Here is a 13,273-nt window from a genome sequence, read left to right as displayed (position 1 = left end):
AGTGGATGCTCTGAGCAGACTCACTCAGCTGTGTGATTTGGGCATCAGTAAAGGCTGCACAGCCCTCTCTCCTTGTTCTCCACTCCTGGGCACTCTGCAAACTCCCAATATCCTGCTAGTAAATTGCCTCTTCTGCTTAAACGAGCCAGTTGCTTTCCTTTTCTTGAACCAAAGAACTCAACTATACAGAAAACAAACACAAAACACAGACACACATGCACACACATAAACACTTCACTCCACTCCTGCTCCAAGATGGGAGCCATAATAACGTGCAGTCTCTCCAGAGTTTACCTGTCAACACGGTTCTATTGCCATCACCCCAAATCCTGACCTATTTGTTCCTGCTTTCACCTATCAAGACACCACTCAGCCTTCCACATGGGGTGGCCCTTGTCCATCCAATATCCTCTGGCATTCTAGCTCTAAAAATTATTCCTCTCCCAGACACATATGCAAAATCCCTTAGGCTCAGGACAGGGAATAGATTGGTCCAGGATCTAAAGCATATCAGGAATGAAGCAAGGAAGTAGGCTAACAAAAACAAACTCTTCCTGGCTCTGTCAGTTACCAGGCCTTTTAGAATATCAAGCTGGAAGAGATTTTGCAAGGAGAAACGTCTTAACAACATATCTTTGATGTGTGGTCTCCTTAATTTGTAATAATGGACAATTCCTGCTTTATCTTTTAATACACTACACAGCAGGAGTTCTGTTTTCAATTACAGAGTAAAAATGCCTTTGTCTTCTATCTCATCCTATTCTTGAAATTTACACAGAAGTCATCCAAGCAGCATCAGGACCAGCCGACATCCATCTCCTGAGAGCCCCACCCTGACCTCTGGAATCAGAATTTGCACCTTAAAATAATTCTCAGGGGATTTGCATGCACAGCAAAGTTTGAGAAACACTGGACTAGATCAGTGCTTTCCACTAAAAATACACATTAGTTAAAAACTTTATAATATAAAAAGAAAACAGAAACGGGTGAAATTAACTTTAATAATATACTTAATCCAAGATATCTAGATTATTATTTTAAAATGTAATCAACATAAAATCTACTAATAAGATACTTTACATATTTCTTGTGTGTAATTCTAAGTTTTTATTGAGATAGAGTTGACATATAACATTATATTAGTTTCAAGTATACAACATAATGATTTGATATTTGTATATATTGCAAAATGATCACCACAGTAAGTCTAATTAACATCTGTCATTATAATGACAAAATCTTTACGTATTTTTTTAATCTGGTGTGTGTCCTGAAGGTACAGGGGATCGCACTTGGAAGCAGCTCATTTTCACGTGCTCAGTCGCCACATTTGGCCATGACTGCCAACAGCATTGTCAGATAGAGTCCGCCGATTTTCTCTCCTATCATTGACATGGGATAGGTCTGCTGGAAATCCCCTAGTTGAAAGAAACCATAGTAACGTCTGGATGGAGGAATGTAAGATCATGCTAATAACCAAAGGCCCAGCGCGTTTTCACATATAGACATAAATATTAATAAATATTTATTGACCAACAACAAACAGATATTTGCTCAGCACTGAGACATCTCTCCCTAACCACCGTCCCGGGCCTGTAGAATCTCTTTGTCTACCCCTCTCTTCTGTCTGCTTCAGTGTGGGTGTACAGCTGTTGTTACACAGTCCTGTAACTTTTGTTCTGTTTGTGTGTGACAGAAAGAAAGGCATGGGATATTCAGCAGTTTTGGAGTTCCAGAAACTCAGTTCATCCCATTTGTTCTGTGTAGGTTCTGACCTTCCTCGCATTTCTCCCCTGGTTCCCTGCAAGAGCCTGTCTACCCTGTTACTGCCATGTGGCTGTTCCCGGCTGCCTGTCCATTCCCCGTGTTTCAGGTCCTGAGTTTCTGCTGCATTTGTCCTGCCTCCGCTCACTCACCTTCCCACAAGTCCTGTATGGATAGCAACATATATTATGTTTTCTTCTTTTTTTCACCAACGTGAATTTCCAAGACCGCTCCTTCTAACATTCTTGTGATTGATGGTGAGTTTTGCCCTGGGGTGGCTCGGACGTGCTTCGTCAGCACTATTTCTGAATGTATGCATTCATGAGCAGAGCTGTCTTTCCTTGAACCTGCTTTCAGCCTCACCAGAAAAGAATTTTAAAGACTGAGGCTGAATATCACTCTGTCTTATGGAGGCCCGTGAGAAGTGGGGATTGGGTGCCCACTTATCTAAATTTATTTTAGACAGTTGTCTATTCTAAACAACAGACTTTATATGATTGGAATCTCATTTTCCAAATGCAATTAACTTCCAAACAGAAATAAAAGCATAAACAGATATTAGAATTATAGGAAATTAGAAGTAAAAAAGCTAACTTAGAGATGATCAATGTTAGAACTTAGAAAACTGAATTCTAGAAAGGTCTGAGTGGTCCATAATGAATGATCAGAGAGAGGGAAGGAGAGAGAAAGACAGGGAGAGAGAGAGAGACAGAGAGACAGAAAGGAGTTTCACAAAGGGAAACTAACTTCAGCTTTCAATACGACACAGTCACTCACTGAAGATGGAGCATTGGCTGTGTGAATGAACCCAGTCCTCTCTTTGCTAAAATCATACTATCTTAAGAACATCAAAGCATATTTGATTAGACAGAAATTAAAATTTTATTGAATTCTGGGCTTATAGAGCTCAAATTGAGACATGAACTCAAACTTGAATAAATTCATCTGCACCAAGGACTTCAAACCAGGTTTGAAAAATCTCATGGAATTGGCTGTGTTCCTTTAACTGGGTTCAGTGCATCAGGTGAGAGAGGAAACTAAAACACAAGGACTTAACAAAATACCACCCATGCATTATTCATTTATTTGAAAGTCAGAAAATATATTTATAAAGTAATATGAGTGATTTAACAAAGACCCAAACTTAACACACTCAGAAAGCTCTGCTCCCTTTTATCAGAGCCACAATTACACCAGAGCTTTCTATTGCTTAAGACAAGGTTTAAATTGTTCAAGACACGTTGGGGATACCATATGAGATATAGTTTATCTCATATAAATTTCTTCAGTGCAGAAAAAATCTTCATTCTTGGAAGATGAATTTCTTGGAAGAGCCTCCAAATCATTCAAACGTCAATCCTAGTAAATAAAGTAAATGCTACGCTAGTTAATCCTGTTTTGAAACAAAACTGATGCGGTTCAAAGGTAGCAAGGATGAGTTTCAAAGGTATGTCCTCTAAACTGGTTCTGAAAGATGAATCTCGAAGAAAAGTTTACTCTTGTTGATCAAAGCCATTTAAACGCATCACCAAAAATATGATCATGTTAAACCCCAGACGTTAATCCAAATCTTACTACAGTCTCTTGGGCTTCCTTTGGCCCCTTGGCTTGTGGAGGAATACCAGAGTGGCTTGGGCAAACTTGATAATGGCGAAAAAGACCAGAGATATGGGAAGTTTCAGGCAAAGCTGAAGTGTAAACAAAGAGGAAAATGACAATTGTTGGAACAAGAGTTCAGGTCTCAGTATCTCGAGTAGATGAAGGGTGAGCTGGCAACTTGGCCTGTAGCCAAGGCTGAGGGGCAAAGTGGGGAAGCCACCGGGACCTCCTAGGTAGACTTCTCTACCAAGAGATCTGTCGTATTCAGTAGGGGACACTTGGCAGGTCCTCCTTAGGGACCGGTTCCTCTACCATGCCTACTCTGGAGCAAGTGAGACCAGGAGGTGCCACACGGAGGCGAAGGGACAGCCAGCCAGAGGCAGGAGCAAAGAGCAGTGGACACTGAAGGGGAGGATGGGATGAAAGATGTGGAGAGCCAGCAAGCTGGATGGAGGCTCTGGGGAAAGTCAAGGAGAGCCCTTGCCCTGACTTCACAAGCAAGGCAATCTGGAGAGAGGAAATATTTTTATATAAAATGTCGTGTGTATATGTAAGGCATCTTAGATTTATTTTCTATTTTATTTTTCAAGTTATGTGTTTGTTGTCTTCAACTAGAAAGGCAGGTGAACAGTAAGAATAAAGAGACATCACAGCCACAACTAGAAGGACCCACAACTACAAATACACAACTATGTACTGGGGGGCTTTGGGGAGAAAAAGGAAAAATAAAATCTTAAAAAAAAATCACATAAAATTCCACCAACCAGCTTTAAGGTAATTAATGTTATGTTGTACATTCCCAGACAGTTTTCAAACATTGTATTCTTTTGGTTACCCCCCAAACTAATCGTAAAATAATAAAATCCTGTCATCTGGCTTTTACTCAGCAACTTCTTTTTTAAAAAATGTAAGACATCTATGTTTATAGTTTATGAATCCCTATGCTGTCCTCTAATTTTTAGTCCTTAGTTACCAAAAATAAAGAGAACTGATTCGTCACTTACTCCTTCAACAATAATTACAAAAATTGGAAATAGAAGGACCATAGAACTTTTAAGGTAAGAGAACCTTAGAAATATTGTAGGCTCATTTCCCTTTACAGTTGAGGAAGCAGAGGGCTCAAGAAATTAAGAGTTTATCTCTACTAAGATCTTTCCAGTAGCTGGGACAGCTAGCCGGTACATTAGACAATTTAATTATTTATATGCAGTCCAAAAATCACAAAGGAGATGAGACAGTTTTAAAAATGGGTGCCCTTTTCACCAGGATTTTGTATTTTTATGTTCAAGTTTAAGCTAGAGATCCTAACTAATTTATGTGCTAGGACAGAAGAAGTTATATATATTATAATATATAATTTATATTTGTATAATGTATATAAATGATAATATAGACTATGTATATTATTTAATGCAGACAATATAATTAGTATATACGGAAAACCCAAGAGAAACCCACAGCTATTAGAACTATGAGAAAGTAAAGCTGACTTGTGAAGTCAAGATTTCACCCCTGCACTCGCTCCGTCGGCCAGGGCGGCCCGTGGCTGCTCTGTGGACACACGCAGGCTTCTGCAGCCACATTGCCAGACTCTGAGTGTTGGCCTCCCTGCGTCTTAACTCTGAGATCCGAGGCAAGTTACTTAATCCCTCCGTGTCTCTATTTTCTCATCTGCAAAATGACAGAAATAGTAGCAACTGCTTCACAGGGTTCTTCTGAGGATTCAAAGAATTAATTCATATAAAGTGTGGAAAACTTTTTGGCACAAGCTATTTGGCATGTAGCACATGTTCCATCAATGCTGGAGGACATTATTATTATTGCTGTTGTTACTATAAATAATGGTAGTGGTTTCCTCTGGGGAGGAAGAGAGGAAGGAAAGGGAATGAGAATTTGGGTGGAAGCAAAGAGAACTTAATTTATATTCAATATTATATTCATTTTAAAATATTGAAACCAAAATGACAATGTGTTTACAATAGGTAACCTTTGTTGACATGTACTTGCTGTCCTACATTATTCCTTTAGTTTTCTACATATCTGGAATTGTTCATATTTTAAAATATGCATAACTTTTGCCAGCATAGCTTAATACCATTTTCTGTCTTTTTTTTTAAAGATTGGCCCTGAGCTAACATCTGTTGCCAATATGTTTTTTTTCTTCTCCCCAAAGCCCTCCAGTACATAGTTGTATATTCTGGTTGTAGGTCCTTCTGGCTCTGCTGTGTGGGACGCCACCTCAGCATGGCTTGTTGAGCGGTGGTAGGTCAGCACCCAGGAGCCAAACTGGTGAAACCCTGGGCCGCCAAAGCAGAGCACATGAACTCAACTACTCGGCCATGGGGCTGGCTCCCTAATACCAGTTTCTTTCCATCTTTATCCCCTCAAAACATAACAATACTGACACATAGATCTTTTCTGATTTTGTCTTTTAACCTTTTTTAAATTATAAAATAAAATGTAGATACGGGAACATGACACAAAACATCAGTAGAGCTTAACGAATTATTACAAAGCACTCTGTTGACTTCCACCCAAGTCAAAAAGTAGGACTTGACGAGCGCCCTGGCCTCCCACCGAAGCATCGCCATATGCTCTGCCCAATCGCAGCCCACTTCGTCCTCCTGCAAGTTCACCGCTCGAACGTAGAGTTACCCACAAAGCTCCTAACCTCGTATGCATGGAGCAGTTCAGCGTGCTCCTCTGTCCTCTGCATTTCCTTCAAATTATCTCTGGATTGCAGGCCTTGAGCAGAATCAGACTCCATGTCTAAGACATGCCTTTGGGGGAGTTGTGTGTTTCTACCAGGAAGTACACAATATCTAGTTATGGTTTTGTGATGTTATCATTCAATGATGCTCAACGACTAGATACAGGGATTCAGTGAAGCTTGAAAAGTCATGATGTTCTAATTCTATAATTTGTGTTTTCCTATATTAGGTGGGATATTTTTGTAAGGAGAAGCTTCTACTAGCCTACTATTTGGTCTTTTGATAGACTTCATATAAGAAAGGCAGAGCAAGCGTCTGATTCAACACTTTTATTTACTGTTGTCAAGGTAATTAATTTGTTCTCTATACTCCTCCAAAGGGCATGAATTAGGTTTTTTAAAATTTCCTTTTAACAAGTGGATTTAAACATATTTAATAGGTTTATATACATTATAATCACTACCTTTATTGAAGCTCAAATTGTTCATCTTTGGCCAGTGGGAGTCTGTTCAAGTTGAATCTTGAATCTGTTAGATTTGACTCTCTCAGTTTTTGATAGTTTTCTTTCTGTCTGGTATGTCAAGAGGTTCCAGATTCATTTTGAACCTTTCCTGCTCCATTTTTTTGAGAAGCTCTGGTTTCTCTCACTGGAAAATAATATTTCTATACAACCTTGTGGGTGCAGGGATGATCTTTGCTCTTGGACTGGTATTGTTTCTAGGCTTTTTCAATAAACACAGCTAGGAGATCAAACAAGCAATAAGTTCATAGCGATACCTACAATTTAAATTCAGGACTACTACAGGCTTTTTATTTTCTCTTATCTATCACATCTCTAGCTCCTTTTTTCTGCATCAAAAATCCATCAAGGACTGAGCCGATGATCAAATTAAAATATTTCATAATTACCTTCTTTTTGCTTTATCCCAAAAAACATTAGTCTCAAAACAGCAATACTAAATATCACCACTACCAATTAATTACTGAAAAGTTTAAAAGTGTTTTTATAGGTGGTTGTCTCATTCTTTCTCCATTTTTTATAGCTGAACTATAATTATTTTGTCAAAGGATATAGCCATTAAACACTGTGCTCTCTCCCTTTTAACCGTTACTCAGAGTTATTTCTACAAGGAGCTATGTAAGCAATGACCCCTGCAGTCTTTCTGTTCAAATGTGTCTAGTCATTTTGGTTTACTGATGCTCATTTTCTCATAGACACCTCAAGAAAGACTCAAGAGAACACATTTGCTAAGTTCTTGAGAGTCTTTTTTGCTGGATATAGAAATTCTTGGTTCACATTTCTTTGAGTGTCAAAGAAATGTTACTTCATTTTCATGTACAAATTCCTACCGAGTAAACCTGACAGGCATTCTCCGTCACTACTTTCATCCCACATCCATGAATCTGCACTCTTACCCTCCTTTCCAGATTCCTCCCAAATTCCTTGTGCTTTCTTTGAACTTTCCCACCACTTTGCCTTCACTAAAAGCTGGCGCTCCCTGTGGACAGTCATCTTCCTGCCGTCCTCTCCAACGGACAAGCTTCCTGGGTCTGGAACCACGGAGGTGTCCACTGACATAACACCAGTGCTTAACCCCCTGCATGGCAATAGTTGGATGTCTGATGAATACACATTGTTTGAATAAATGGACAAATGACTACCTTTGGCAAGCAAAATCTAAGCACACAGGGAGACTAAAATAGTTTGAAAAATAGGAGGGTGGAGAAAAAAGAAGTTCAGAGCAAGAACAGTCCCCAGCAATGACACCTAGGACTTAGGAGTAACCCATCTATGTTGTGTGATATCCCGATACAAGTTCACATTCAAAAGCAGAGGAATCTGAAGAAGTACTCTTATTTTTTGAGTAGATTTTAGAATCCTAATTTAAACTTCAATTCACATCAATTAATTTACATTTTTCCACCTCTGGGTTCTCAGTCTTCAAAGAAAACAAAGAGGAAAGTGCACTCTCTGTAAACAAAGGACTTAGCCATCCATCAAGGCCCCGGACAAGTTTCATGGAGCCCTGCTTGACACTCTCCCTCTCCTGTCATCTTTCGGGGATAGAGCTCTGGTTTAACCCTCTCCACAGACCACTCTGTACTAGAATGATTTCACAGGTGTCTGATTTTCCCCACAGGGCAGGAATGCTTTATCTTTGAATCCTTTATAAACCCAAGAATAGTATATTACATAAAATGGGTAGTCAGAGATGTATTGAATAGAAGAATATTTTCATCCTAATAATTGTCCACATAACCATTAGAAAATGAAATGTATTCAAGGATGTGTAGTAAGCACTGACTAGAAGACTGGATAGTCTGGTTTCTTACATATTTATATATATTCATATTTTTAAAAACTATGTAAGGGTACAGAGGGACCCTCTTTAGACAAACAACAGCTCAGAAACAAGAGGAGAGGTTTTGTCAAGATTAAGGGATTTGAATGGATATTTGAGAAACCTATATCACTCTTTTGAACACAGAAATGACATGATGGTCCTCTATCCTCTACCGGGACACATTGAAATAATTATCTCCAGAGGGGTCACTTGTCTGAAAAGGAGATCCAAACTTTTTGTAAAATAAAAATGGCAATTTAGAGCACAAAGGAAGAGTATAAAGAAAATAAAGAGAACTCCCTTATCTTCACCAACCTGTTATCTGTCTTGGACAACGTGATTGTTTGGCTAATGTTGATCTACAGTGAATTGTCATTTTTTAGAGATATTTGCCCAATTAGGAAACAGATGAATAAATACATACCTATAATATGTCAAAAATAAATTGAAAAAAAGACAGGAATAAAGTACTGTGATCCCACGCCCACGTTCAGCCTTTGAACATCTTCTGTTCCAAAATAGTGAAATATTTTTAAATACAAAGATCCTCGTGCAGTTTCATGTTTCTTCTGTATTTTTTGCATCATCACACACATACCATATTTTATTTTCCATAATTCTCATCAATAGATTTGATAAATTTCATTGAAGGAGAATGGGACAGGAATGGAATTCACTTATGACTACAGGATATCTCTTTTCGAGTAGATTTGTTTTCTCAGTAACTTCTATTGAGACTTAGGTCTTATATTTTGTAGTTAAATGACCATTTGATTCTGTTCAAGGTCTATTTAGTACTTATTTTCCTCTAATTCTTGAACTTCATGATGTACAGCAATAAGAATAAACTTGGTTTTCCAGGTTTTTTTTTTTTTTTTCATTTTCACAGTAACTTCCACTATGTTCAGTAGATTTCTGAACCATAATGATAGGTTTTTAGCTTTTATAACTTTTCTATGAATTTTGGATTTGCTCAAGATGGAGCCTAAAACTGTTTTTGGGCTGTGCTCGCCATTCCTGCGCCAAAGTCTTAGAAGTCACGGGGAGCTCAGCTCATACTGCTATAGCCTCCTGCCTCACACGGAGAGATCTCCCCGCATATATTACGCATAAGTGATCTACAGTCACGTGTTCGCCTCCGGACTCGGGCTGGACCCGCCCGACGCCAGCGGTGGTGCGGCATTGGCATCGCGTGATGGCTAACCACAATGTCTTCTTCCGGAGTGGATCTCTTTTCTCCCTTCCTCATCTATTTTTGACCAGAGCAAAGCGAATGTTTCTTTTAGCCACATTATTCTCAGCGTTAATCAATTACCTTGTGTGTCTTCTAAAGCCCGGTGGTTTCCTGCAGGGGTTTCCGGGCCTTCCTGCCCGGCCTGCAGCCGGGCCTCCGCACGTTCATGGCGCTCTTCCGAAGTCTCCTTTCGGGCTCATCTTCAGCTTTTCTTGGCAGTTGTGATCCTTCTTTAGGTTCCTTCTCTACCGGCTAGTTCACTCCATGCCTCCTCTCTCTGATTTCTGTGTTTTCCGTTTCTGCTGCACTGTCCTTTCTATCTGCTTGTTCCTTAGAAGAAAGCCTAACTCCTCGGAGTACCTCAGCTTCTGTGAAGAGTAATAGGGAAGAAAATACAGTAGGTATGTTTCCTTTCCTTCTTACATATAATTTGATTTCTGCTCCTCAGCAGATACCTAAAGTCCCTTCTCTGTCCTTGTCTCCCCTATGTTAGGGTGTCCCTGTGGTTACGGGACAGAATGCTCTCCTAAAGGGCCCCGGACACTGGTCATAGGCGCCACATGGGTCTGCAACTGGCAAGACACAGCCACGTGGTCGTCTGCGCTCTGGCACCTGGGACAGGTGCTCTCAGGGAGCAAGGGTTCCCATGAACCGCTTCCCAGCAGTGGCAGATCACATGCACGATGACTTGGGGTCAGAAATCTTAGACAAAAATGTTCCACGAGTCTGCATCTAAGCTACTTAGATAATTCTCAAACAGCCTCTCTACTTTCCTAACTTCTAACCTCATTTTGGTTCAGGCTGTTGCTCATTAAATGCTCGTACTTGTATGTTTCAATAATAACAATAATGGCAAAGAATATTACATATTCAAGACAGTTCCTCTGCCCCCGTTTTTTCCCATGATCCCTTCCCATGTCTGCAAGAATCATTGTTTGATTTCAACTGCAGTTCTAGGAAGGGAGCGGTTCCAATATTGTAAACGAGGATTGTACCATATGATTGTTGCCATAAAAAAGGACGGAAGATGGAATCTAGGCCACGCTGAAGAGAATGCGGGATTTCCTAATTTGTATAAATCTGTAGGCGGATAGAAAAGCAGTTTGGTAAAGTTGTTCTTTCCCAGTTGGATGCTTCTACCGAACTTAATTGACAATATTAATTTATTGAGCCCCTCTAAAGTGCCAGATATTTGGATAAGATCTGGAAAAATGACAATAACAACCATGTACAGCACAGGGTTAAGTGCCGCATACTGGGGTGGGTGATTTACATAAATTCATTCTCTCACGTCTTCTTTACAAAAAGAGATATTGGGAGATATTGTCAGCCATGTGACCACTGAGGAGACAGAAGCAATGAGGAATTGTAAAATGCAAACAAGTTCACTGACTGAAAATTTGGTCTAAAACCAAGTCCATATAGATTTCATTTCTCTAAGACAAGGTTAACAGAATAAACTTTCAATATTTAGTATTCAGAATACTTTTGAATATTTCACTGAATACACATTTATCCAACTAAAAGTCAGAGCTCCATCAAATTATTCATTCCATAAAATGACCTGTGCTTATTTACAAAGTAATCCTTTAAAGAATTTAAGTGTATGTTTTTAAACTCAGTTATAATGGACAGCAAAAAGAGAAAGTGTATATTGGTATGTCAAAGTTTTCTTTTTGTATTCAACATCATCATTGTCATAAAAATTTTGTAGCTCACTTATTCTGTGTGTGTGTATATTTGGAAACTTTTTATATTTTTATTGTGGAATATCACAGCATGTTTGGATAGAAGTATAAATTATGTATATACGTGACAACCAATTCCAATTGCGTTTCTTTTCCATAGGTTTCTTTATTTAGAACAAACCTCGTCTTTGTGAGGTCAGCCTCCATCAAAATTTGTATTCTTAATTTCGTTGCAAAGTGAATAATTTTATCTTTAGTGTTAACCTACTCAATGAAATTTACTAGCATCTCCATAATAATGTCAGATCTTTCACCTTCTGACACAAAAAATGTGAGTTGATTCTATGATTAATCAATTTCTTTATTTGAAGCATCTGATGGCATTGAAGAAAAACTGGCCTCTTTTAGCTGTTTTCAAAATTTCCCTTCAGCCATCAGAACGAGCGAGATAGCAAAAATTGCTGTACTTTTTGGTGCACAAGGAAGCTTGAATCCAGGAGAGAAGAATTATTTTTTATTGTTTTTATTTTTTGCTGAGGAAGAGTGTTGCTGAGCTAACATCTGTTGCCAATTTTCCTCTTTTTTTTTTTTTGCTTGAGGAAGATTAGCCCTGAGCTAACATCTATGCCAATCTTCCTCTATTTTGTATTTGGGACGCTGCCATAGCATGGCTTCATGAGCTGTGTGTAGGTCTACACCCTGGATCCAAATGTGCGAACCCCGGGCTGCCGAAGTGGAGCATGTGAACTTAATGACTATGCCACCAGGCTGGCCCCAAGAGTTAATTTTTAAGAACACTATTTTGATCAAAAAGAAATGTTCTACTTCACTGCATGATATGTAAACACACCTTCTGCAATCCCACTTGTAAATCACTATTTTTAGGCACAATTTTCATTTTCATCAAGATCATGGAAGACAGGAAAAGAATGAGAATTGTTACAGATTTGAGGAGACCTGGGAGACACAAAAACTATCTTTAATGTGTGTTGGATATTAGAACAGAAAAAGGGCGGTAGGAAAAATGGGAGAAATTTGAATAAGATCTCCAGTTTAGTCAATATAGTGTGCCAGTGTTAGTCTCCTGGTCTGGAGAGTTGACACAGGAGTATATAAATTGTTAACATTAGAGGAAGCTGGGTGAAGGATATAGAGACAGTCTATACAACTCTGGCAACTTGTTTGCAAGTCTAAGTTTATTTCATAAAAACTTATACAAAAGATGCTAACATTTGAAGTAGGTGCAAATATTCCTCAGCAGATCTGTGACTTATGGATTTCATATGCTTAGTGACATCACCAGGACACCCTCACTCAGTGGAAATGTTGGCGAACATTCCACACGGGGTCCACATCCATCATGGCCTTCTTGAGACAGGGGAATTTTACATTTATTTTTCATTCAGTGTACCCTTTTATGGTACGCTTTTCCCCTTCATCCTTCCCTCTCTCCTTCCTTCTCCTCCCTCTCTGTCTTTCTTTCTTCTCCCTAAATAATAGCTGCCAAAAAAGTTTTTTGCAAAATTTAAAAGTCATTATTAAATGATGAAATCAATAGTTAAAAGATTTACATATTGGAATGACTGCCAAAACCATCATAGCAAGAGAATCCAGCCCACTCTAAATTTACACAGGGGGCTGCTGGCTTTTCTTTCTGTGCACACATCACTCACGCCCACCCAGGGCACGGCTCGGGCCTGGCCTCACTTGGTGTGCAGCAGGCAGTGGGTGTTTTGGCCCCACGCCCTGCCCCACCGCACTCCCCTTTCCTCCCACCCCCTGTCACTGGCTGGACATGAGGGGCCAGCAGGGCCCGGAGCATCGCCTCTCCAACCACAGGGGTGGCTTTTCCCAACTTCTTCTGTCTGAAAGCGCTGTGTCACTGGCATGCTGATCTTAAATGGGAGCTATTATTTATTTTGTACTAAGAAG

Source organism: Equus caballus, chromosome 15 (assembly GCF_041296265.1).
Source record: "Equus caballus isolate H_3958 breed thoroughbred chromosome 15, TB-T2T, whole genome shotgun sequence".
Taxonomy (NCBI): domain Eukaryota; kingdom Metazoa; phylum Chordata; class Mammalia; order Perissodactyla; family Equidae; genus Equus; species Equus caballus.
The sequence above is the reverse complement of the archived record's forward strand: the minus strand, read 5'-3'. Positions refer to the sequence as shown.